The sequence below is a fragment of the Tachypleus tridentatus genome, chromosome 3, assembly GCF_004210375.1.
Source record: "Tachypleus tridentatus isolate NWPU-2018 chromosome 3, ASM421037v1, whole genome shotgun sequence".
Lineage (NCBI taxonomy): Eukaryota > Metazoa > Arthropoda > Merostomata > Xiphosura > Limulidae > Tachypleus > Tachypleus tridentatus.
In genome coordinates this window covers 29,909,848-29,936,033 of record NC_134827.1, presented here as the reverse complement: position 1 = coordinate 29,936,033, position 26,186 = coordinate 29,909,848, and the positions used below count along the sequence as shown (strand labels likewise).

The following is a 26,186-nucleotide window of genomic DNA, read 5'->3' as shown; positions in this document are numbered from 1 at the left end:
ACATCACTGTGTTTTACCTGTACATTCCTGTATATAATTACACATCGGATCACTGTGTTTTACCTGTACATTCCTGTATATAATTACACATCGGATCACTGTGTTTTACCTGTACATTCCTGTATATAATTACACATCGGATCACTGTGTTTTACCTGTACATTCCTGTATATAATTACACATCACATCACTGTGTTTTACCTGTACATTCCTGTATATAATTACACATCACATCACTGTGTTTTACCTGTACATTCCTGTATATAATTACACATCACATCACTGTGTTTTACCTGTACATTCCTGTATATAATTACACATCACATCACTGTGTTTTACCTGTACATTCCTGTATATAATTACACATCACATCACTGTGTTTTACCTGTACATTCCTGTATATAATTACACATCACATCACTGTGTTTTACCTGTACATTCCTGTATATAATTACACATCACATCACTGTGTTTTACCTGTACATTCCTGTATATAATTACACATTGTATCACTGTGTTTTATCTATACATTCCTGTATATAATTACACATTGGATCACTGTGTTTTACCTGTACATTCCTGTATATAATTACACATTGGATCACTGTGTTTTACCTGTACATTCCTGTATATAATTACACATTGTATCACTGTGTTTTACCTGTACATTCCTGTATATAATTACACATTGGATCACTGTGTTTTACCTGTACATTCCTGTATATAATTACACATTGGATCACTGTGTTTTACCTGTACATTCCTGTATATAATTACACATTGGATCACTGTGTTTTACCTGTACATTCCTGTATATAATTACACATTGGATCACTGTGTTTTACCTGTACATTCCTGTATATAATTACACATTGTATCACTGTGTTTTACCTGTACATTCCTGTATATAATTACACATCACATCACTGTGTTTTACCTGTACATTCCTGTATATAATTACACATTGTATCACTGTGTTTTATCTGTACATTCCTGTATATAATTACACATCACATCACTGTGTTTTACCTGTACATTCCTGTATATAATTACACATCACATCACTGTGTTTTACCTGTACATTCCTGTATATAATTACACATTGTATCACTGTGTTTTACCTGTACATTCCTGTATATAATTACACATTGGATCACTGTGTTTTACCTGTACATTCCTGTATATAATTACACATTGGATCACTGTGTTTTACCTGTACATTCCTGTATATAATTACACATTGTATCACTGTGTTTTATCTGTACATTCCTGTATATAATTACACATCACATCACTGTGTTTTACCTGTACATTCCTGTATATAATTACACATCACATCACTGTGTTTTACCTGTACATTCCTGTATATAATTACACATTGTATCACTGTGTTTTATCTGTACATTCCTGTATATAATTACACATTGTATCACTGTGTTTTATCTGTACATTCCTGTATATAATTACACATCACATCACTGTGTTTTACCTGTACATTCCTGTATATAATTACACATTGTATCACTGTGATTTATCTGTACATTCCTGTATATAATTACACATTGTATCACTGTGTTTTACCTGTACATTCCTGTATATAATTACACATTGGATCACTGTGTTTTACCTGTACATTCCTGTATATAATTACACATTGGATCACTGTGTTTTACCTGTACATTCCTGTATATAATTACACATCACATCACTGTGTTTTACCTGTACATTCCTGTATATAATTACACATCACATCACTTTCTACATTAGGTTTTACAATGAAAAAGTAGGAAATGTCATATTTAAATCATTGTTTTTATTCAGAGCATGCTCAGTACATTATTTCACAGAGAAGAGCCAATCTGAAATATTGGCTCTTAAATCACTGGCCAGTTCTGTAAAAAAAGAACCAATCCGAAATCCTGTCTCTTCTGAAATATTTTTGTATGGTATGTGGATACAACAGAAATTTTTGATAAATGGATTTTTTTCAAATTTAGGAAAGCAGTAATATATATTTATATGTATACAAAGAACAATGTTAATAAAACCAAAACTTAGTATTACTTTGTACATTACATATCACACTGTACACATTTGTTACTAATAGAGTACATTTATATAGGCATATAAATCTATTCCTATGTATCAATATAGAGTTAGGTGTGGTATAGTTGTTAGCGTGCTGGAATCATCAATCTGGGTATTCCTGGTTCATAACCAGTTGTCTCAAACACGTATTCTGTATTTTGGGATGGTAGGTGCAGTATACAAATGACAGTCAGATACCATTATTAACCAAGGACTGGCAATGGATGACGTTGATTGGCTACCTTTCTTTGGTCTGTCAATTCCAACTTATTGATGGCTATGTGCAAGTAGCCCTTGTGGAACTGTGTGTAAAATTCTTAAACTAATGAGTTATCTGTTTTCTGCCTACCACATGGTATTGAAACCCTATTTTTAGTATTATAAATCTAAATATTTACAGCTGTGCATCTGTATGGCAACAAGTACTGTTTGTTTATCTGATGTTTAGTACAAAGCTATGCAATAGGCTATCTGTATTGTACCAACCACGAGTATCAAAACCTTGTTTTTATTGTCATAAGCCTTCAGACTTTCCACTGTGACACTGGGAGGTCAACAAGAGAAAGTTTATTTGTTTGTATCGCAAATATTTGTCAGATTATTTTCTTTTGAAGGTGCATAACAACCATACATTTCTGTTTTATTCCCAAAATATATTTGGTGTTTACCTACATGAAGAAATTTCTAAGTAACATAACAGGATTTATATCTTCAAACTGATGTTGAATTGCAGCATCTTTAGAATATTAAGCTTGGCATGGTCAGGTGGTTAGGGCACTTGACTTGCAACCTGAGGGTCATGATTTTGAATCCCTGTCCTACCAAACATGCTTACCCTTTCAGCCATGGGGGCATTACAATGTGATGATCAATCCCACTTTTAGTTAGTAAAAGAGTAGCCCAAGAAATAGCAATAGGTGGTGGTGACTAGCTGCCTTCCCTCTGGTTTTTCACTGCTTGATTAGGGACGACTAGCACAAATAACCCTTGTGTAACTTTGTTCAAAACAAAACAAGAGAATTACGTATATAATTTTTTTTTTTTTTTTTTCTGTTGCTGTCTTTTAGAACCTGGAGCACCTCCAACTGATATCCATGTGGAAACAAAAGGCACAGAAACACTTTTAATTACATGGAAGGTAAGTTCAGGGATCTGTAATAAACTTGTATGAACTATTGTAATTTTGTTAAGTTTCTTCAATTAAGTATTAGAATATGCTTTATATTTATATCAAAACAGTATAAAGATTACTTGTTTATTTGATTGATACAAACACTATTGTTGAAAATGAAATTCCATTGTTTGAAAATGTTTAAATCATTTAAAGTCAGCTTAGTTTATACCTTTACCTCATATGCCAGCTTTGTAATGTTCAAAACCCAAAAAATGCTGTTGACCACATTGGATATGATTTTATTACATTTTATCTTAGCCCTCTAGTTGCTCAGTATTAAGTCTAAAGGCTTGTAATGCTAAAAATCAATTTTTGATACCTGTTGTGAGAAGAGAACAGTTAGCTTATTGTGTAATTCAAGGCTTAGCAAGAAATAAATATCTTACAACTTAAAGCCCCCCAGTGGCATGTCTGCCAACCCACACTGCTAAAAACCAAGTTTCAGTACTTAGTACAGGTAGCCCATTGTGTAGCATTGTGTTTAATTCTAAACAAATAAACAATTTATTATTTTAAAAGAGATAAAAGTACCAAACTGTGGAAAGCTATGTTTTTATCTTATTAAGTTAAGGATAAGAAAAAGGCACATGAGTAACAAACTCTGTAGACAAATTAAAGAGGGTTTTACATCAAATCCAGCTATAATATAATTTAAATCTACTTGGAGCAACCATTGTTTAAATCAAGATTTAGGTTTTTTGAGTGGACTTGGGAGGGGTCAGTCTTGACCTCTTACTCCCATTCTATGGGTGTTAATGACTTTTATAATTGGGCACTGTCAAATTTTGAATGCCAGATAAAAGAGGGTTTTTCTTTCAGAAATGTTTATTTACGTGAATTCGAAACTCCTATCAGATTCATTTCCATTTATGTTTTAACATTTAACATTTACATTGCGATACACTTGCAATGTATAGTCCGTGTATTCCAGAGTCTTCTGGGTTATGGCTTATTCTGTGTTTATTTACACAAATATCTTTTTTTAATACACTGTTTAATAAACAATAAAATGATGAGTTACGTGGGTCTAGCAATAGATGGTATAGTACCAAACTTATGGAGTAGGTGGTATAGTACCAAACTTATGGAGTAGGTGGTATAGTACCAAACTTGTGGAGTAGGTGGTATAGTACCAAACTTATGGAGTAGGTGGTATAGTACCAAACTTGTGGAGTAGGTGGTATAGTACCAAACTTGTGGAGTAGGTGGTATAGTACCAAACTTGTGGAGTAGGTGGTATAGTACCAAACTTATGGAGTAGGTGGTATAGTACCAAACTTATGGAGTAGGTGGTATAGCACCAAACTTATGGAGTAGGTGGTATAGCACCAAACTTGTGGAGTAGGTGGTATAGTACCAAACTTGTGGAGTAGGTGGTATAGTACCAAACTTGTGGAGTAGGTGGTATAGTACCAAACTTGTGGAGTAGGTGGTATAGTACCAAACTTGTGGAGTAGGTGGTATAGTACCAAACTTGTGGAGTAGGTGGTATAGTACCAAACTTATGGAGTAGGTGGTATAGTACCAAACTTATGGAGTAGGTGGTATAGTACCAAACTTATGGAGTAGGTGGTATAGTACCAAACTTGTGGAGTAGGTGGTATATTACCAAACTTGTGGAGTAGGTGGTATAGTACCAAACTTATGGAGTAGGTGGTATAGTACCAAACTTATGGTACATATTTAAGGGTGAGAGGTACTTTGGCTGATTTCCATCCTGTCTGAATAATAACACTGCACAACAATTTTTTTGAAAAGTTTTTGCTGATTGTGACAGGTACCTGGTGGGTGTGCACAAATATAGTTTTGGTTTTGCTTCATCACGTAGGAACTCTGAGAAATAGACAGTTGACTGTTTACCGGCAGTAATGTATTTAACTGTGTTTATGTTTGTAATATGCTATTAAGTTCAACATAATTAAAAGTTGTTTGCTCCTGATTTTCGTTTGTATTCAATGTCCGGTGCATCACGTTGCAGTGTCCAACAGTAGTCAGCAAGCATTGACGGATTCCAGTTGCCCTGATATCGTTTTTCTATTGTAGCATTGTCCTGGTGACAACTGAAGATTTCGATGAAACGGTATGTGATGGGCAAATTTGGATGTGATTTTTGTGATCAGCAGCCAAAAATCTATAAGAAACACCCAACAGTGTTCAAGAAGCAAAAACTTTGTTGTGCAGTGTAATTTAATGAACATAACATTTGACTTTTATGTAATTTTTTTTTTGATGTACATGAATGATCTGCTTAGAATTCTGTCAAGGAGCAACTAAGAGCTTAAGAAGTTCTACTTTTATTTCAGGCACCACCAAGAAACAGTTGGAATGGCCATCTGGTGGGGTACTACATTGGTTACAAAGTCAAGAACTCTTCAGCCCCATTTTCTCTCAGGACAGTCAACATGAGTAAACATTTAGAGCAGGAATACTTTCTGAGACACCTAAACGAAATACTGAATATGCCATTACAGTTTCAGCCTTTAATAGCGCTGGAAGTGGCCAACAATCTCAAGTGATTTTCAGGAAGACAGCAGATGCAGGTGAAACTCTGGGTTTATGACATTTATAGAATCTACATGTTTGGTTTTTAAGGTATCACCATGTTGACTTTCCAGTTATCGGCATAGGTCATTTAAACACTGGTATTAAAATTATTTTTGTTGTTGTTGTTGAACTGGATAGTTAGTGTTTTGTTTTACAGCTTCTACAAGAGCATTGCATTAAAAGACAAGCTGTAAGTGATGGTACATAGCTTTTTTTGAGTGTCCAGCTAAAGAAAAATAACAAATTTGTTGTTCTAAGGTTATTAAGTTTTAGTATTAAAATGTCTTCTGTAGACCAATATGAAGTACCATAGTTAAATAGTTAATTAAACCTTTTCTGTTGATTTTCACAGTAATACTTACAATTATCAAACTTGTTTTTGTCACATTTTCATATACTTTTTGGTTCACGTGTGATACTTGCACATAATGGTTGAACAGGGTTGAGGTATCTCTTCACCATTGTGTGAAATTCATAGTCCCATTATGATTACTTCTACCCAGATGTTATCTGTACTTTTCTTTTAAAGGACCTGATGTGGTCTAGTGGTTCACACATGCAGGGTTTGAATTGAGAGGTCAGGAGGTCAAGATGTCATGCACCTGAATATGCTCTGCAGCCATTACTGTTAGTTAATTCGATTAGTCAGGTCCACCAATAAGATAGGGTAGGTCTTTGGATTTACAACACCAAAATTAGGGGTTTGATTCCCCTCAGAGGTCACAGCATATAGTTTGATGTGGCTTTGATAGCAATGACACAGACATAGTTAGTTAACCAGACAAAACTATTCTGGTTGTGGTTCTTCATACTGGCTTCTTTCCCATTGGCCAGTAATTCAAAATTATGGGTTTTCTTATATATCACTGACCTTATAAGGTGTCTTTCAGGTTGAAAATTCCAGTATTCTGGATTGTAATGTTCAGTTTTTGTACAGTGTTTAAAATTCGAACTAGTTTATTTAGGTTACGTATTTATATATAAGGTAAAAAGTTTAGCATTATAAAATATTTTATTAGTTGAGACTTGTAACATTAACAACTGTTAAAACTCCATGTTATGCCCATCTGATTAGATCTGCCTCCACCTCCAAATGTGTTTCTGGTGTCAAGATCCACAAATTCCGTTGGACTAAAATGGACCCAAAAGTCTGAAGATATTTCAATTACACGTGAGTATTTTTTGTTGTTTTTTTATTAATTGCTCTAATTCACTGAAATGTACTAGAAGGCATTTGTAATTTTAAGTGTGTATTAATAATACGGGAAACCCATATGAACCAGTACAGCTTGAAATGCATTCAAATATATATTAATATTTCTAGTTCTATGATATAGCAGTAAGAAAACAAAAACAACTGTGTTAAAATACTGTTTTTTACTAAAGTAAACTAAGTAAAGCTGAAATGTTTGTTGGGAGTAATATTATGTAATGGATCAGATGTGACCAAGTAATTAGCATTCCTGGACAGTGAATCCAAGGGCTCAAGTTCTCCCTGCAAAAAACTCGCTGTACTTAGAGACTGTGTGTAAACTCTATAACAATAATGGTCAACTTCTATTATTCGATCAAACAATAGTAACCAAGAATTTGACAGTAGGTGCTATTGACTGACTTTGTCTAATTGTTGTAATATATCAATTATAAAATTTTGAAAGAATTAAATAAATGAAAAATACATTACTTTATGACGTTTACTTATCAATTAACTAAGATAATCTGAAAACATGCCTTTTATTTTATTGTCGTCTTTATTTGACATTGACCCCCTCCTCCTCCTCAGTGGCACAGCAGTATATCTGTGGACTTAGCAATGGTGTGCAGAGCATTATGTGGTGTTTTACTTAATTATAGAAAACAAGAACAATAAATTTTTGACATGGTTCCTTTAAAAAATTATAAACTATTTTAGAATGTTCTGCATTGGAAAACTTTTCCATATTCTAATTTGCTTCCTTAAGTATTTTAATCACATTATTTTATGTTTTATTTTATTATTTTTAGTTAATCCAATTATGGATTTCAAACTGTAGAATAGGAAAGATAAAATATTATTTTTTCACAAATTTAAGTCTCCAATCTAGAGTGTTTTTTTTTTTGTGGCTTAACATCAGAAATAACCAACAAACCCTAAAACTACAACTGAACAAAACACTGAAATGTGCCTTGTCGTGGCTTAGCTGTAAGCTCGAGGGGCTGTATTGCTTAAGATCAGATCTCGATATTTGTGATTAGCATAGAGCAGATAACTTGTTATGTAGCTCCGCACTTAAAGAACAAATGATCTCGTGCTGTTTACTTGTACCATTCATGACCCACTGTCAAGGTGTAAAACCCATTAGCTGAGGAAGGACGACAATTTAATGAAAGATGATGTTTTATCATATTAATTGAAGTTTGTCATGTTATACTTTAAAAATATTTTGTTCCACTTATGATTAAATCACTTTTGTAAGAAAGCATTATAACATTTTATAAGTGATAAGATTAGTGTATTATCAAACTTTTAGCTCTCTTGATAGAGATGGATCATGTTTGGTTTCTTTCCATCTACAGATTACACGTTGTATTACAGTGAAGACGAAGGACCATGGAAAGAGGTAACCATACCTGTTTTTGATGATAACTTCTTTGAGTTACAAGGTTTGAAACAAGGAACTTTCTACCAGATGTACTTACAGGCATCTAGTGAAAAGGGGAACAGTGATCCAAGTGAGAGGATATTGATAAGAACCAAAGGTAAAACATAAACACGTGTTATCTTACTTTAGAACTATACTGAATCTACTGTTTCAGCTTCTTGTTTTCTCCTCTGTTAATCCAGTCTTAGAATCTAACCAAATATTAATTTTCAAATTCACATTTTCTCTTCTGCTAATCCAGTCCTATAATCTTGCCAAATATTCACCTTCAAATTTATGTTTTCTCTTCTGTTTATCCAGTCTTAGAATCTCACCAGATATTCACATTTTCTTCTCTGTTAGGCCCAGCATGGCCAGGTGGTTAAGGCACTTGATTCATAAACCAAGGGTCATGGGTTCGAATCCCCTTTACACCAAACATGCTCACTTTTCAGCTATGAATCCAATTATTTGTTGGTAAAAGAGTAGCCGAAAAGTTGGCTGTGGGTGGTGACGACTAGCTACCTACCCTCTAGTCTTACACTGCTGAATAAGGGACGGCTGGTGCAGATAGCCCTTGTGTAACTTTGCACAAAATTAAAAAAAAAAACAACTCTTGTTCATTTCCTAGCATGAGAATATTATCTTGACACAAAATTAAAACTTCTAATATTTGGTGTTGCTTTTAGTTGCATTCTAACTGTTTTGCATCTCACTGTTCCTTTTTTTTAATATATTTGTTATTGCACTATTGTTGTTTAGATTTGGTATGATCTATGTTGGAAGAACATATGGTTTATGTTATGTTCTTCTAGTTTTTGTTGTTGTTTGTTTTTGCTAATAATAAACCAGAGTTCCGTATTTTTTCTTCTTCAGCCGTGTCCAACTGGAAATCTCAAGTTGTGTTGAATGGTGATGAAAACAGATCATCTCATCCCAATTGGTCGGTTGTGATTCCTGTGACATCTGGAGTCGTCATTATTGTTATTGTCATTAGCGTCTCTTGCTATTATGTAAAAAGGGAACAGATGAAACACAGAGAAGCACTGAGTGAGTGAGATTTATTTGGAATCTTCATTATTTTATCAACGATTGGCCTGATGGTTAGGGGGTGCTCAACTTGCAATATGCGGGTTGCGGGTTCAAAACCCCATCCTATCAAACATGCTCACCCTTTCTGCCATGCAAGGGGAGAGTTATGATGTTACAGTCAATCCCACTATTTATTGGTAAAAGACTAGCCCAAGAGTTTGTGGTGGGTGGTGAAGACTAGTTACCTTCTTTAGTCTTTTGTTATTAAATTAGGGACAGCTAGGGAAGATAGCCCTTGTTTAGCTTTGCGAGAAATTTGAATCAAACCAAACTTGTGAACAATTGAAAATAAGTATTCTTTTTGTTCTCAAAATCCCCAGATGGGATAGCAGTAAGTCTGCTGATTTACAACAGTAGAATAAGAGGTTTGATTTCTTTTGTTGGACACAGTAGTTAGCCATTGTTTTCCGATGGAAATAAACGATTATTGTTAAAGCTTATTTTGTTTAACTGTTGTTTGTTTTTTCATTAACTGTATTGTCAGCATATATTCTCTATATGCTAACCTTACTAGTCATTCCTAAATATAACAATACAATATGCTACAATAATAATATCCACAATTATTATCTAATAAGTTTCATTGTTAATGTTAAGATGTTTAATTAATATCATTATGTTTGATATTTTAGTGTGTGATAACATGGTGGCTCAGAGTTAAAAACTGGTTCATGATACACATGATAGGGAAGTCACTGATAACCCACTGCACAAGTTTTATTCTTAACAAAAAACAAATGCACAGTTTTCTTAAAAGTAACCACTCTCATTGGCACAGCAGTATAAACGTGGACTTACACTAGAAAACTGGTTTCGATAACCATGGTAGTCAAAGCACAAATAGCTTATTGTGTAGCTTTGTGCTTAATTAGGAAAACAAACAAACTTATAAAACAAGTAATGATAAAGGGCATTTATTACTTTCATTTAGTTGAGTTGCTTAACTTCAGTAAAAAAACAAAATCAGAATCAAAACACTGGCGTTGGTTGTTAATACTGGCACAAATGTGCACTGGAAATTGGCTTTGTTATTATGTAACTGTTATGTATCTGATGCTCCCTTGTCTTTTGAGTAAACCTTGTTTTAAAAAAATGATATTTGAGATTTTGTCGCCTGGTAACAAGAAGAGTGAGAAATTACAGTAAAAATACTGACTTTGGTGAGATGAAATTGGTGCACTGTAGTTTATTGGAGATGTTAGTGATATGGTTTATTACAAACAACAGAATTATATTGGGTTGAGGAATAATTCGTGAGCGTTTTTTCAAGTTAAAAAAATATATTCATAAATGAAACGCTTTCGCAAAATATTTCATGTCATTTGGTAGATAATTTTTTGCTCTAATAGATGGTGTGTTTGATTTTCATATGTCTTTAATTTTTGCTTTCATTTTCAGCTCATTAAATGGAATGTCAAGTGGACAAAATCGAGCATTTTCGACACCATCTGCTTTTCGCATTTAATTTCTTGCAATTTCGTTTAAAATAATGCATACTATACACCTAGGTATTACATGAAATAAAATATCATAATAAATGTTTTGGGTGTAATGTGTTCATGCATTGAAGTATTGTATAGTCTTGCATGTAATGCTTGAATGAAATTATTTAAAAATGCTCACGAATTATTCCTCAACCTAATATTATAAAAACCAAAGCACAAAACTTAATATTTTCACTAACCAGTCTTTATTTGAATGTATATGGTATGATGTTAATAAAACGTCTAGAGATAAAATGTGATTTTTTTGTATTTGTTTTTTTATAGAGGTAGCAGCTGACAATACTTATCCATACAGTATAGGTGGAGCTATGCCGTACATGACTATTCAACGACATGCCAGTGTTGAGAAGGCACATCAATTAAACCCTTCACCGCCTCGTCCTCCCCCTCTTTCACTACTGCCATCTATATATTCTGATGACTATCCAGCACCGTATGCTACCCTGCCTTTACATTACAGTGCTTCCAACAGGTGGCGCTCTATTCAAAATGGGGGATCAGTGCCAGATCAGGTAATTAAACTTCTTGATTTTTCGTTCGGTTTTTAAGAAACACAGCGTATTCAGTTGCATGTGCATATTTGCGTAAAGACTTGTCCTCAGCGTAAATGGCTGTTATTTGTTTTTGTTAAATGTACCAAAAACGTTATACGTTTGAAGTGAATAATTTAATATTATTAAAATATTTATTTTATTGACATCAGAACTAAACAACTTAGAATCTAAAATGGGGTAAAAAAAATAAATTATTAAATGGTTTTTACTGGAAGGTGATTTTATGTGACGTTCAATTGGAACTTCCTGTATTTACATTTTACCAAATAGAAAATGTTCCACTTTTAATTGTGACCTAATGGTTGACTCTCCCAGATTATGAATCTGAGGGTTCTTGGTTCATGACCTTTTATCACAAAAAATGCTATATACACTTGGGAGCTTTATAAGAGTGACAGTCAAATATTGCTATTCTATCACAGAATAGTAATATAAAGTTATTCTATCCTTTGTGGTTGCCTTCACTCTAACTTGTAAGCTGAAATTTATTCACCTATACACACACACACACACACACACACACACACACACACACACACACACACACACACACACACACACACACACACACAGACAGACAGACAGACAGAAACTTCACATGAAAAACAAAAAAGAAGAAAGTACGCTAAAAATTACTGTAGTTTTGGCCACCAGGAGTGTCACACAAAAACATTTTAATTTTAATAAGTTTGATAAATTTTAGAATCACAATTTTGTGATGAAGCTAAATACATGTTCATAATTATTTTAGATATATGTTAGCTCAAAAGGTGCATTTTTTAAAAGTAAAACTTTCTCTTTTTTTTTTTAGAAAAACCTTTTTAAATGCAAACAATTTAAATGAATGCCATTGCTTATTTTAATGGTTTGTTTTTCATGCACACAATTAATTAGATGCGGGTAATAATTAACAAGAAGAAATGTATTTCAGAAAATCTAAGCTACATTTATAAACAAACTGTAGCCTGTTGAATCTTAAAGCTACATTATGAAAAATAATTGAGTTGGCATTTCCCGACGCGGATGCTTTTGAATGTATTGTTTTTCTAAAATAATTATTTGAAGTAAGAAAACTTGGATTTTTTTTTCCCAGGATGCATATGTTTCTAAATAACGTTGCATTGATTTCCCACAAACTGTTAATGTTATTTAATGACGTATTTCAGGTTCTTCGTTTCCTAGCAACTTCAATTTGTGCAGGAATCCTTTTCGTTGCTAGTAAACGTTTGGGACAATATTCGTTTACTTTTGCGTCAAACTATTATTTCAAAAGGAGAAAATAAAATTTGGTTTGTTCCCCGCTGGATCAGCGGTAAGGCTACAGATTTACAATGCTAAAATCAGAGGTTCGATTCCTCTTGGTGAACTCGATGTGGCTTTGCTATGAGAAAACACACACACACACACACACACTTAAAACACGCAAATATCTGGTTTTAATCATAGTTCACTCGTCTGTCGAGTTCGTTTAAAAAGTTACCCTGTAACTCGGCACTATACCATAGACTTCATGATAGTAAAACCGAAGATTCGATTTCTTGGGATGGAAACAGCACAAATAGTCTATTGTGTAGTTTTGCACTAAAAACAAACAAACCGCTATTAAGTATTGTGACCACTGTTTGACTCATTAGCCTTTTACTGATGTGGGATCGGCCGTAAACTCTATGAACATTTTTTTCAACTATCCCAAAGTTTGAGATAAAATGGTAATACCATCAATAATTGGTAATACCATCAATAATTTACACATTTTTATTTTGTTTTCCTGTAAAAAAAGAAGAAGAAAAGAAATAATAACATATTAGGCTTAGTTTCAAACACTTAAGCGTATAGTGTAGTGTGAAGAAACACAATAATACATAAATACATGTGTGCGTGTGGGGGGTTGTAGTTTTGTTTTGTCTCTAATGATCTAGGATAGCTTATATTAAACATACATTGACATCAAATCAAGGTTCTATCTTTAAACGGTAGATGGCGAACTATAAATATTTGTGAGTTCTGTTGTTTTCCATTTTCCTTGCACGTTTGAGTACTGTTTCTTCAAAACCCCAGCACACCTGGATTCAACACATTACACCAGTGTGCCATAAAGGGTATGTATTGATTTATAACAGTTTCTGTGAAGTGCCTTATCTTGAATGATGTGTTTTGAAAAGTATGACAGATAAATCACTGTAATCATTATTCTGCAATGGTCTAATTTGTTGTTAAGCAAGAAGTCACCCAAAGGGCTACATGTGCTCTACCAACTGCTGGTATCGAAATACGAATCTAAGACTATAAGCCCTCAGATTTGCTGCTACATCGATGGGGAGGGGAGCTGTAATGGCAGTAAGTCAGTAACTAAAATGTACAACTGCAAATGACACGGACTAATTCACGACGTTCTTCAACAGGCAAAGTTCTCGTGCAGGAAAATTCCTGTTAGTATCCCCCCTCAGTGGCACAGCAGTATGTCTAGAAGCCGGGTTTTGATACCTGTGGTGGGCAGAGGACAGATAGCTCTTTGTGGAGCTTTGTGTCTAACTTTAAACAAAAACCTAAAATCTGTGATCAGTTCAGTAGGGTAAGGTGGTTAAGGCACTCAACTCGTAATCTGAGGGTCATGGGTTCGAATCTCAGTCACATCAAACATGCTTGCCCTTTCAGCCGTGGCGACAGGTGGTGATGACTAGCTAGCTGCTAAATTGGGGACAGCTATCGCAGATAGCCCTTGTGTAGCTTTGCTCGAAGTTCAAAAACAAACAATCAGATCTATGACAATAACGAATGGAACAGTCATTATCACAATTTTTAATGTAAAAATACTATAAACAGCATTAGAGAAAATGATGAAACAAGTTCAAAAAGTGTTAGCTATTAGTTTGAGAATTACAAAATATTTTAATAAGAGAAATATGAGAAAACATAATTCCCTCTGGCTTGTTTTGATTTAATAAACGTTTAGTATTTTGTACAATTTTATTTTGAACTAAGATACAAACAGTTAAGGGGTTTTTGTAAACTAACAAAAATTGCAGCAGTATTTGTATAGTTAGATCCCTAATGTCAAGTAAAATCATGTGTTTTTTCTACAGATTTCCAAACACTGTGAACAGAAGAATGAAAATACACTCGAACAGACAGCAGAAGTGCATCATTACGACATAGCTGCTTGAAGACTAAACTTTACGTGCATTTGTTTTCAACATTCGTGGAATTCGATGAGTGTTCCAGATTTCCTAAAGTAATGAACTTTGATTAGGATAGAAATGGATCCTCAACGAGTCATACTTCCTACGTTTTCACAGCTTGTTTAAAAAAATCTGTTTCATTTTTTTCTCAGTGAATACTGGTGATATCTCTGTGGACAGGCCTTTAGTGGTATTGGTGAAACTGGCAATGTCCTTGTGGACAGGTCTGTCAAGAGAGTTAAAAAAAACAACTTTTTTTCAAGTAAAAGAAATAAGACTGGTCGTGTGATACAACTGTTTTATTTCCTTGTTACTTTATCTTCAAGTGTACATACATGGGCAGGTGGGTAAGGTGCTTGACTCACAATATGAGGGTCGCTGGTTCGAATCTCCCTCCTACCAAACACGCTAACCCTTTTAGCCATGGAGGTATTATAAGCAAAGATCAATCCCACTATTCGTTGGTAAAAGAGAAGCCCAAGAGTTGGTGGTAGGTGGTGACAACTAGCTGCCTTTCCTGTAGTCTTTCACTGCTAACTTTGAGGTGGTTGGCACAGTTAGCCCTCGTGTAGCTTTGCACGAAATTCAAAATGAAAAGAAAGAAGCCTTATAATTAAAATGGAACAGGGTTGTGTTGAAACTAGAGATTTAAAAAGCAATTCTCTTATGTATATTACCAGTTCTTATTAAGTTCGAGTTCCTTTTGGCCTTTCCTTCTAAAATATTTTCGAAAAAGGATTTTTCTCCCAAAATAAAGTATAAATATTTAAATACAAGTCAGCGTTTCATTATTAGTGTATCAGTAGGAGGACTGTAATATTTACCACTAAATATATAGTTACCATAATTAACTGAAACGTTGGTATTTGATATCACATGTCATTATTTTCAGTTGTTTTTTTTTAAGTAACCCATTGTGCATTTACTTTTTAATGTTCTCCTGGTGTCATAAATAAGAGTGTGTGGTGTGATGGACGACATAGTATTTAACAGTGTATAACATTTAATCACCTAGTCATTACAGGAGTTATGGTGTTGTACGGTCAGCCAAATACAGTTTTAAACGAGCTCTCTTTATGTTATTAGTTACGTTAAACAAATTATAATTTTTAGTGGCGATTTTACAATTACTATACCTGTACAGTGAATAAATAGATTTAATCAAAATATTTTCTCAATTAACATGTAATTTACTGTGTGTTTAGACTTCCATATATAGGACTTCACAATTTAATTTCAACATTCATGGAATTAGAAGAGTGTTCAAGGTTTTCCAAAGGAAAGAACAGCATAAGGTGCTGTTTGTAAAACAGATAAAACTCTAAAACTTACGTTAATTTTGTAACATTTGTTAGGGTTATAATTTTGAACCAACAAGTTCAGGGTGTTTTATGTAATTTTAAGCCCACGTACCTTTAGAAATGTCCCCCTACTACAGATTTACAAAGCTAAAATCAGGGGCTCGTACAAAAGGTTTTTATAATGTTGTTGAAAATTAGTGAGTGTATAGATCTATTGTCGAATTTCATGTCCTTCCTCTAATTATAATGGCACTAATAGAAAACTCACTTTGTAAAAATTACACTACAAAACTTTATTACCAAAGCCATGTAATATGAATAAATTGTGCTCAAACTGTTTTCACTTGGTAGGTCAGATTAGTAGGTAACGTTAAATTCCGGGTTCGATTACCCGCATTAGACAGATTGTAAATAGACCATGTTGTAGCTTTGCACTAAGAAATAAACAACTAGTACTACTGTTTTATGTTGATATATATGTACATATAACAAGTCCTTTACTATTATGTGGATTCATAGTTTATCCAATATCCTGGTTTCACTTTGGGCATGTAAGCATGTATACCACTAACAAGGTATTTCCTTGTAGTTTATCCAATATATCCCTGGTTTTACTTCGAGCATGTAAACAAATATACCACTAACAAGGTACTTCTTTGTAGTTTGGCCCCACTAGTACAGTGGTAAGTCTACGGGTTTACAACGCTAAAGTCAGGGATTTGATTCCCCTCGGTGGACTCGGCAGATAGCCCAATGTGGCTTTGCTATAAAAAAAACACACACACACACACACACACCTTTAGAAATAATAATAAAACAATATAATGTACGAGGGCTGTTCAAAAAATACGCGGACTGTTTGAATTGCGCGGCTCTAGTTGGTTCCAGGGGAATCCACTAGGTTCGCACAGATCAGCTGATTACGACGCCATTTCCCGATCGCAGATATCTTCATTTGTGTATTAGCTACGCGGTTTTAAGTCAAGTGCGATTTTTTCGTTTGGCGGATTTCAGAATGAATGACCTGAAGGAGCAACGACTTGCTGTGAAATTTTGTGTTAAACTTGGAAAATCTGCGAATGAAACTTTTGCTATGCTTAACACGGCTTACGGTGATGTTGCTATGAAGCGTACGGCATGTTTCAAGTAACATGAACGTTTTAAGGATGGTTGACAGTCCATTGAAGATGATGAGCGTCATGGACGTCCTTCCACGTCAACTGACGATCCACACGTCGACAAAATCAACACCCTGGTGCGGGCAAATCGACGTCTGACTGTCAGGGAGCTTGCTGAAGAGTGTGGGATATCAGTTGGATCTTGTTACGAGATTTTGACCGCAAAATTGAAGATGCACTGCGTTGCTGCGAAATTCAGCCCTCAGAACTCGTGAGTTTTTGGCCAAACACTCGATCACTGTTTTTCCCCACCCTCCCTACTCACCTGACCTTGCTCCTTACGATTTTTTCTTGTTCCCCAAACTCAAAAGACCCTTGAAAGGAAGAAGATTTGAGACGATTCCCGAGATTAAGGCAAATGCGACGAAGGAGCTGGAGGACATTACAAAAGAGCGTACCAGGACTGTTTCAACAAGTGGAAACACCACTGGGATAAGTGTGTGCGTTGGGGAGGAGAGTACTTTGAAGGAGTCCCAGACCTGTAACTTCTAAATAAAGTACATTTTGTTTTATGACGTCAGTCCGCGTATGTTTTGAACAGCCCTCGTACATATTCAAAATGTCAGAATTATTACTTGGGTTGTGGTTGCATTGAACGTATTTAAATATCTAATAAGTTATATTGCTTTGGTACTCATATTCAGTTATATATATATATTTATCTCCATCTATATTATATATAATTTTGTAACAAGCTTCAATTTGGATATTAGATATGTTTTTTTTATAATAGTTGTAATGATAGACTGTATAGATAAAACAACTAGATATACTGATTTTTCATACAAATATTTTCAAAATATTTGGGGGGATTATTCACTTGAGTAAGAATACAACTGTCTCGTTCTATGACGTAATTAGTATTATTTCTCGTGTGCATTACACGTTCTACAATTTTTTTACCTCTTACTTGAACTGTTATGTAAAAAGTCATACCTCTTATTGGACTTTTCACGCGATGTAGAGCACAACTTAAAAATAATATAGAATGGATTATTTCATCCACACTGCTGTAATAGTTTATACAAAAATAGAAATAAAACTTCATTTGCATTTGTTAGTAAGTGAATTAGTGTTTTCGTCAGTTTTATATTCTAATAACTTAAACATGACCGAAAGTTGGGAGTTTGTAGGCAGTTAATTTGTTAACGCTGTACTTCAATGGTATCTAATTATACAGCTCTCTTGCCATGTTTCTAGTGTCAATTTTTTACCATGTTCTTGTATACTTTTATCATCTCTCTGTTAAGATCTCAAGAACTTACGTTTTCATTGTGTCATTTGTTGTCATACTTGAACCTCTATTGTGTCACCATCTTTAAAAACCTGTATTGCGTTATTTCTTGCTTTGTTGAATCTTTGTCTCGTGTCATATCCCAGATATGATTAAAGCCTTGTATCGTGTCTCTTCCTTGCCATGCTTGTGTCAGTCAGCTCCTTGAATCTCTTTACAGATCAATATTATGTTTCCTCCTTGAATAGCTTTAAAAATCTGTATTGTGTCACATCTGAATTGTTTCAGAGATTGTATGGTGTCATCTCTTTGAATTGCTTTAAAAATCTATATTTGTGTTACCTTGAATCTCTTAAAAGATCTGTATCGTGTCACCTCTGAATCGCTTCAGAGATCTGTATTGTGTTACTTTCTTGGGTTGTTTTGTAGCTTTGTATTTTGTTACCTCAATACTTAAAGGTATTTCTTGTGTTGCTCTTTTTAACTTATGATGTATTTCTGTCATCATGTTTCAAAAGTTCTTTTGTTGTCTCTTTGTTATGTTCTAAAATATTTCTGTCATGTGTCAAGGAACTTTTTCATTTTTCCCGTAATCTTTCGAGAAGTATTTGTTACGTCCTTAACATCCATAGCCTGGCATGGACAAGTGGTTTGGGATCTTGACTCGCAATCTTAGGTCAGGAGTTGGCTCCTCGTCACTGAATATACTCATCCCTTCAGTCGTTGGGGAGTTATAATGTGGTGACCAGTTATCCTATTTGTTAGTAAAAGAGGAGCCCACAAGTTGGCAGTGGTTAATGTTGACGAAATTCCTTCCCCTCAATTCTATGATTACTAGGTTATAGATGGTTAACATGGCTAGCCCTCAAGTTAGTTACGTTCTTAGACTGAATTCAAAGATTCAACCCTGTTGTACGGCCCAGCATGGCCAAGCGTGTTAGGCGTGCGACTCGTAATCTGAGGGTCGCGGGTTCGGATCCCCGTTGCGCCAAACGTGCTCGCCCTTTCAGCCGTGGGGGCGTTATAAAGTGACGGTCAATCCCACTATTCGTTAGTAAAAGAGTTGGCGGTGGATGGTGATGACTAGCTGCCTTCCCTCTAGTCTTACACTGCTAAATTAGGGACGGATAGCACTCGAGTAGCTTTGTGCGAAATTCAAAAAATGAACTCTGTTGTTCCCAAAATGCGCTCCTCATTTTTGGCGAGATTTAACTGTAACAGTTAAATATTAATATTCGCTGAGGAACAGTGGTAGGCGCTTTTAACTAGCTGTCTTTTCTCTACTTTATCAGTTCAAAAATAGGGAAATGAATAGATGTGGGCCCAGCATGGCCAGATGGTTAAGGCACTCAACTTGTAATCTGAGGATCGTGGGTTTGAATTCCCGTTACACCAAACGTGCTCGCCCTTTCAGCCATGGGGACGTTATAATGTCACAGTCAATCCAACTATTTGTTGGTAAAAGAGCAGTTCAAGAGTTGGCGGTGCTGCCTTTCCTCTAGTCTTACACTGCTAAATTAGGGATGGTTAGCGCAGATAGCCATTGCTTAGCTTTGCGCAAAATTCAGCAACAAATGAACAAATGTGTAACTTTGTTGCAAAATTTTAAAAATAACTTCTTTATTATATTGTAAAAATAAAAAATAAATTTTCTTATTTAATCGAGTTACATTGTGTAATTTTAAATCGTGACAACGTTTTTAATTACTAAAATAAATTCTTTCATTAATTAAGGTCCAGTATTGTCTGATGTTTACGACAATAAACTTGCAATCTGCTGGTCGCGGGTTTCAATCCCCGTTCCTAAACACGCTGGCCCTTTTAGCTATGGGGTTGTTATAAAGTTGTGGCCAATCCCTCTATTCGTTGGCAAACGAGTAGTTCAAGAGTTGGCAGTGGGTAATATTGACTAGTTGCCTTCCATCTAGTGATTCTAGTCTGTCATGACTAAATTAAAAATGACTAGCACAGTTAATCTTCTTATAGTTGTGGGCAAAATCCAAAACAAACCAAACCAAACCATTTGCTAAGACATTCAGATCCATACCACAGTAAAAACTTCAGTAATAATTCCTTAATGGTTACTCATTATGAAAAACTTAGTAGTGTGAACAAATAAAGATTTGGAAGGATGAAGTAATCAGTAAATTTTGTTATTTCGAATACAACAGTTACACTTAAAACACAGACAAACATGTAACTTGATTCTTGGGCTGAGATTTCATAATTTAATAAATTTTATAGGGACAAAAAGGAGCTCAGCTTGTCAACGACATCCCTTCCATCTCCAACTATTACCATCTCTTACTGCTTGTGTAACCATCTAACCTTTTCTCGAACTCAGTTAAAGTTTCTGTCTCCACCACGCTTAAAGGAAGCTCATTTCAAAACCTAACCACCCTGTTTTAAAACTATTTACTATCTAAATTGCCTATTTACTATCTAAATTGCATATGGCAATGCCAATGCCACCAATATTTGAATTTAACCCTCTTTGCTTCAGTGTTTTCACTGCTAAACACATAAACATTAATGGATCTATATTATCAACATCTTTAATAGTATTCAACACCCCAAGCACCTTTGACCATTTTCCTGTCACGAGAAACAAAGTTTGAAGATTTTAGTTTCACCTCAACGGACAATCTCACCATATCATCTTGGTGTCTCCTCTCTGAATTTTCTCCAACAATTCAATGCCCTTGAGGAAAGGAGCCCAAAACTGTACACAGTACTCTAAATGAGGCCTTACATATGGTCTATACAGTGAAACAATAATATTCCTTGTTTTGTATTCGACATTTCTACCACTGCTACATAAGATGCTATTTGCCATATTGTTGGCTATAACACACTGTTTAAACGACTTAAGTGATTTTTCAGTCATAACACCAAGATATTCTTTTTCGGCTATGTTATTTTATGCATTCCTGTTTAAATCATAACAGTAATTTTAATTTGAAAACGTGCATACACCACCTTAAATTTTGAATAGTTAAAGATCATTTGACACGTATTGACCCACTGTATCAAATGATCTAAATCTCCCTGCAAGTCTGCAGCATCTTTGATACAGCTAGTCACCCCAAAAACTTTATGTCATCTGCATATTTCAAATTTTTATTGGTCGTTTCAGAGTAATATAATTAATATAGATCACAAAGAACAGAAGATACAACACAGAGCTCTTGTAACTGGGATCGAATTAGACCTAATTCCATTTACAACTACTTCATGATTTCTAGTCTCCCCACAGTTTTTTATTCATTTTAATAAATTCCTCCCACACCTACAGGATTAATTTTTATAACAGCTCTTTTGTGAGATACCGTATCAAATGTGTTTTTTTTAATTAAAATAAGCAAATTTATGGTGTTCCCATCATCAACTCTTGCAATAACATCTTCAAAGGATGTTAGAATTCTTGTTAAACAAGACTTTCTCTTAGCAAAGCCACGTTGCCTCTTTCACACGAGATCAGACTGATTAAAGAGACTGCAATTCATCTTTAATCACACTTTCCAAAACTTTTCTAACTACTGATGTAAGACTAATTGGCCTATAATTGACTGGACAATGTTAGTCCAGTATCTAAATACTGATAAACATTGTCCAGCATCCAGTCTTATAATGTTCTTCCACTATTCAATGCTCTATAAAAATATTAGCTCATAGGTAACAACTAAAATCTTTGCATGCCTTTAAAACTCTAGGTTAAAAATTGTTTGCTCCAAAGTATTTATTAATTTTGGGGTACCCAACCTTTCTCTTACAATTTCAGAGCTTAAAATGATATACTTTACATCAGTATTTTTCCCACACATCAAATAATATAGTACTAGCTTGTATTTACCTTTGTAAATACTGAAGAGAATATATAATTTAATAAGTTTACCATCTCAAAATCTACTGGGATCATTTCCCCACTATCATTTTTAAGGGGTTTAGTCCTCATCCTAAAGAATTCGTTACTGTTTGACTTAACTCTTTAAATCAACGTTCTTTTCAAAACATTTTTTTCCCTTTTAACATCCTTTTCAACAAACTCTCTTCGTTTTCTATAGTCCTTCAAGTCCTTATGATTTTCAGTAAGATTAAATTTCTTGAACTTATTATGTTTATCCTTAATATAGTCTCTTAAACCTTTACTAAATCATACTGGCTTATTCTGCTCTGTTTACTAAATCATACTGGCTTATTCTGCTCTGTTTACTAAATCATACTGGCTTATTCTGCTCCGTTTACTAAATCACACTGGCTTATTCTGCTCCGTTTACTAAATCACACTGGCTTATTCTGCTCCGTTTACTAAATCATACTGGCTTATTCTGCTCTGTTTACTAAATCATTTTATTCTGCTCTGTTTACTACTGGCTTATATCAACTTTTGGCTTATTCTGCTCCGTTTACTAAATCATACTGGCTTATTCCGCTCCGTTTCCCCTTTTTTCTGCATATCAATTTTTCTCTAAATACTCCTCATATATACTTAAAATCCCCTCCAAACTATTTGGTCCAATCTACGGAAGCCAGATCATGTTTTGTGCAATCAAAGTTCACTTTCCTGAAATTTAGAATCAAGGTACTATTGTTCCTCAACTCTACATATAGTAAAATCCCACACCTATAGAGCGATGGTTACTTGTACTTAGATGTTCACCAATCACAACACTCTCTTTCATGTTCACATCAGATGCTAATATTAAATCTAATAGCTTTCTATCTTGCAAATTTCGTACCAACTGATGTATATAAATGTACCCCAATCAACTTCCAAGCCTATTCTCCCTCACAATTAGACTCAAAATTTTCTAAATCAATACTTCTGAAAGTAAAATCTTGCATGAATAACCCATTTTAAGCTAACATTCTGATTTCATTATACAATTTCTCAATAACTTCCATATTTTTACCTGGTGCTATATAAAACTTCCGGCTCCAATACGTTTTACTTTATATCCGTTAACACTCACCCAAATTAAACCAATCTCATTGCTGCTTTCTGTAATTCAACACGATGTAATTCATTTAGTTTATATAAAGCTACTCCCACCTTTGTTTCAATATTCTATTTTTAGTAAATAATTTGAATTTCAAAAAAATTCTCTCACTAAAATTGTTCAGATCTAACCACATTTTAGTGATACCCATAATATCAAAATCCTCAGTTTCCACAATTGCTTTAAACTCATCAATATTACTTCTAATACTTTAGCATTATGAGAGTAACAATACTTTTGTGTTTTATGTCTCTTATACGTGTTTTCCTGTCAACTATCTTTCGTGTTTTACTAAGAGTATAGCCCTCACATCTGTCTAGTTATGGTTTAAATTCATTACTGCAGATGAGTTAATAGAAATTGTTAACATGTTAACTTCTATCTTGTTTAAGTGTGAGCCATCCATTCCAAAAGAAAATTAATTTTCCCATTAAAATTATCCCAGAAATCCAATCCGCCCATTAGTTCATTCCTACATACTGACCTAAGCCTGGCATTTAATCCTAGTATCCTACTTGGTATCGAATTCCACAGCTCTTTCTTGACAATATCCTTGAAGAAATCAAGCTATGACTCCTTCCCTTAAATGTTCTAATCATTGTTTTATAGTTATAAATAAGCTCTTCAGATCCATCTTTTCTTACATCATTGGCCCCAACATATACCATCAAAACTGCATTGCTGCTAGCACCCTTAAAGGAACCCTCTCTCTCGTTCCATCGGTTATATCTTGTATCTCTGCTCCTGGTTAGCACAAGCGTATTCTATCTCTTCTATTTACTATGTCTACTACTATATCTACATGGCTAGCACAATGAACTATGTATAATCTGCCTACGACGGGTATCTAAACTCAGTTTCTAGCATTGTAAGTTTGCAGATATACCGCTGTGCCACTGAGTGGTGGCTAAAGAGCCACCTACACCTGTACCTTCCATATCTCTCAGAAAACCATCTGTTTTACTTACCTGCTAAGTAAGCTTCAGCTTAGAGGCTCCCAATATAAGGGTCCTGGCCTCCTCTAAAGAAAAGAAAAATTGTGGTCACCAAATCAGCAATTTTATCTAAAAATGCCTAATCTACAAATTATTTTAAAGTACAGAAATGTACACAATTTACGGTGCTATATAGTACAACAACTATAGAAAAGAGAAATTCCTGTTAGTTACAGAATAATTTTGTGTCTCTAATGTTTATTTTACCTGTATAGTACATGTCGAATACCAGTGACGTGCTGATTTGAGCTGAGTAATGACTACATACATCCGCAGTGTCAGTTGTACTTCTGACTCACACGAGGACCACCCATCCTATTTCCCTTTAAAACCAACCTAGCTGTGTAAATATGGGATATACAGGTTTCTTTATGAGAATGATGTAACTTAGCAAAATTTATTTTACTTATTCTGCTCTGGTGGTGTGTTGGAGTTTTTGTTTTTACTATATTGTACCTCAAAATGTCCATACATATTGATACCATTTAAAGGATTTATTTAAAAGAAGCAGCAAATGAAAAGGCAGTTGAAACATTACTGACAACTGACAGCTATGTTATTGAAGTGTGGCTTAAAGCACATTACCACACTTCATAGCCCTCCGCTATACAGCAATAAGTCTACGGATTTACAACGCTAAAATCAGGGGTTCGATTTCACTCCATGGGCTCAGCAGATAGCCCGATGTGGCTTTGCTATAAGAAAATAAACACACATACACATTAGTGATGTCGAGAAAACCCACTTGTAGAGAAATATGTATGCAAAAACGGCTCGTTTGGGTTGAGAAAATATTTTACATAGAAGAGCGAACAACGTTTCGACCTTCTTCGTGAACTTGACGATGACCGAAGAAGGTCGAAACGTTGTTCGCTCTTCTATGTAAAATATTTTCTCAACCCAAACGAGCCATTTTTGCATATACACACACACATTGCTATATTTGTGATTGACTGTTTCTTTTATGTGGAAAAATTATTATTTCAATCTTGATACAGCTTAGAGCTTCATCATAATACGGTCCTGCTACTCCCCCTTATAATGAGCACGTGCTTGGAATCAGTTACTTAACCTGAATCATAGCCTATTATTGCCCCTAAAGACACGATTTTCCAAGATGTTAACCCTATTTCCAGTGAGTGATATGATATTGTACCGGAGAAACAGTATATAAAAATCTCTCTCTCTCTCTCTCTTTTTTTTTTTTTTTTTGGGGGGGGGCTGGCATGGCCGAGCGCGTAAGGCATGCGACTCGTAATCCGAGGGTCGCGGGTTCGCGCCCGCGTCGCGCTAAACTTGCTCGCCCTCCCAGCCGTGGGGGTGTATAATGTTACGGTCAATCCCACTATTCGTTGGTAAAAGAGTAGCCCAAGAGTTGGCGGTGGATGGTGATGACTAGCTGCCTTCCCTCTAGTCTTACACTGCTAAATTAGGGACGGCTAGCACAGATAGCCCTCGAGTAGCTTTGTGCGAAATTCCAAAAACAAAACAAACTTTTTTTTTTGTTGTAGTAGTTCGAACGTAACAATTAAAATCATGTGCAATATAACTGAAGAACTTGCCAGAATAATATGTTAACTGAAAGAAGAACAGTTTGAAAAAAACAAAGACTTTAAAGTAATTATGGGAACTTAAAAAACGCTACTTATTCTTAGCAGATGCCGTTACAAACGTTGTTGCCAGTTTAATTCATTTGTTTGTTTAAATATATATAAATTTTA

General features: G+C 34.7%; 1 long non-coding RNA gene and 1 pseudogene across 2 annotated transcripts in view; one reads left to right on the top strand and one right to left on the bottom strand.

Moving 5' to 3' along the window:
- LOC143246617 (cell adhesion molecule DSCAM-like) overlaps positions 1-18,305 on the top strand; it is a 43,702-nt pseudogene extending 25,397 nt beyond the window's left edge. Inside the window, exons 9-15 of the transcript XR_013026077.1 lie at positions 3,156-3,226; positions 5,566-5,802; positions 6,882-6,977; positions 8,363-8,545; positions 9,304-9,477; positions 11,289-11,536; positions 14,662-18,305. The product of XR_013026077.1 is annotated as a cell adhesion molecule DSCAM-like (transcript). The remainder of the gene's footprint in view (positions 1-3,155; positions 3,227-5,565; positions 5,803-6,881; positions 6,978-8,362; positions 8,546-9,303; positions 9,478-11,288; positions 11,537-14,661) is intronic.
- LOC143246620 (uncharacterized) lies at positions 1,817-24,766 on the bottom strand. The gene is made up of 3 exons (XR_013026078.1): positions 24,673-24,766; positions 24,439-24,491; positions 1,817-2,390 (listed from the first exon to the last, which is right to left on the bottom strand). It is a non-coding gene; the product is annotated as an uncharacterized LOC143246620 (long non-coding RNA).
- Between the last annotated feature and the right edge of the window lie 1,420 nt (positions 24,767-26,186).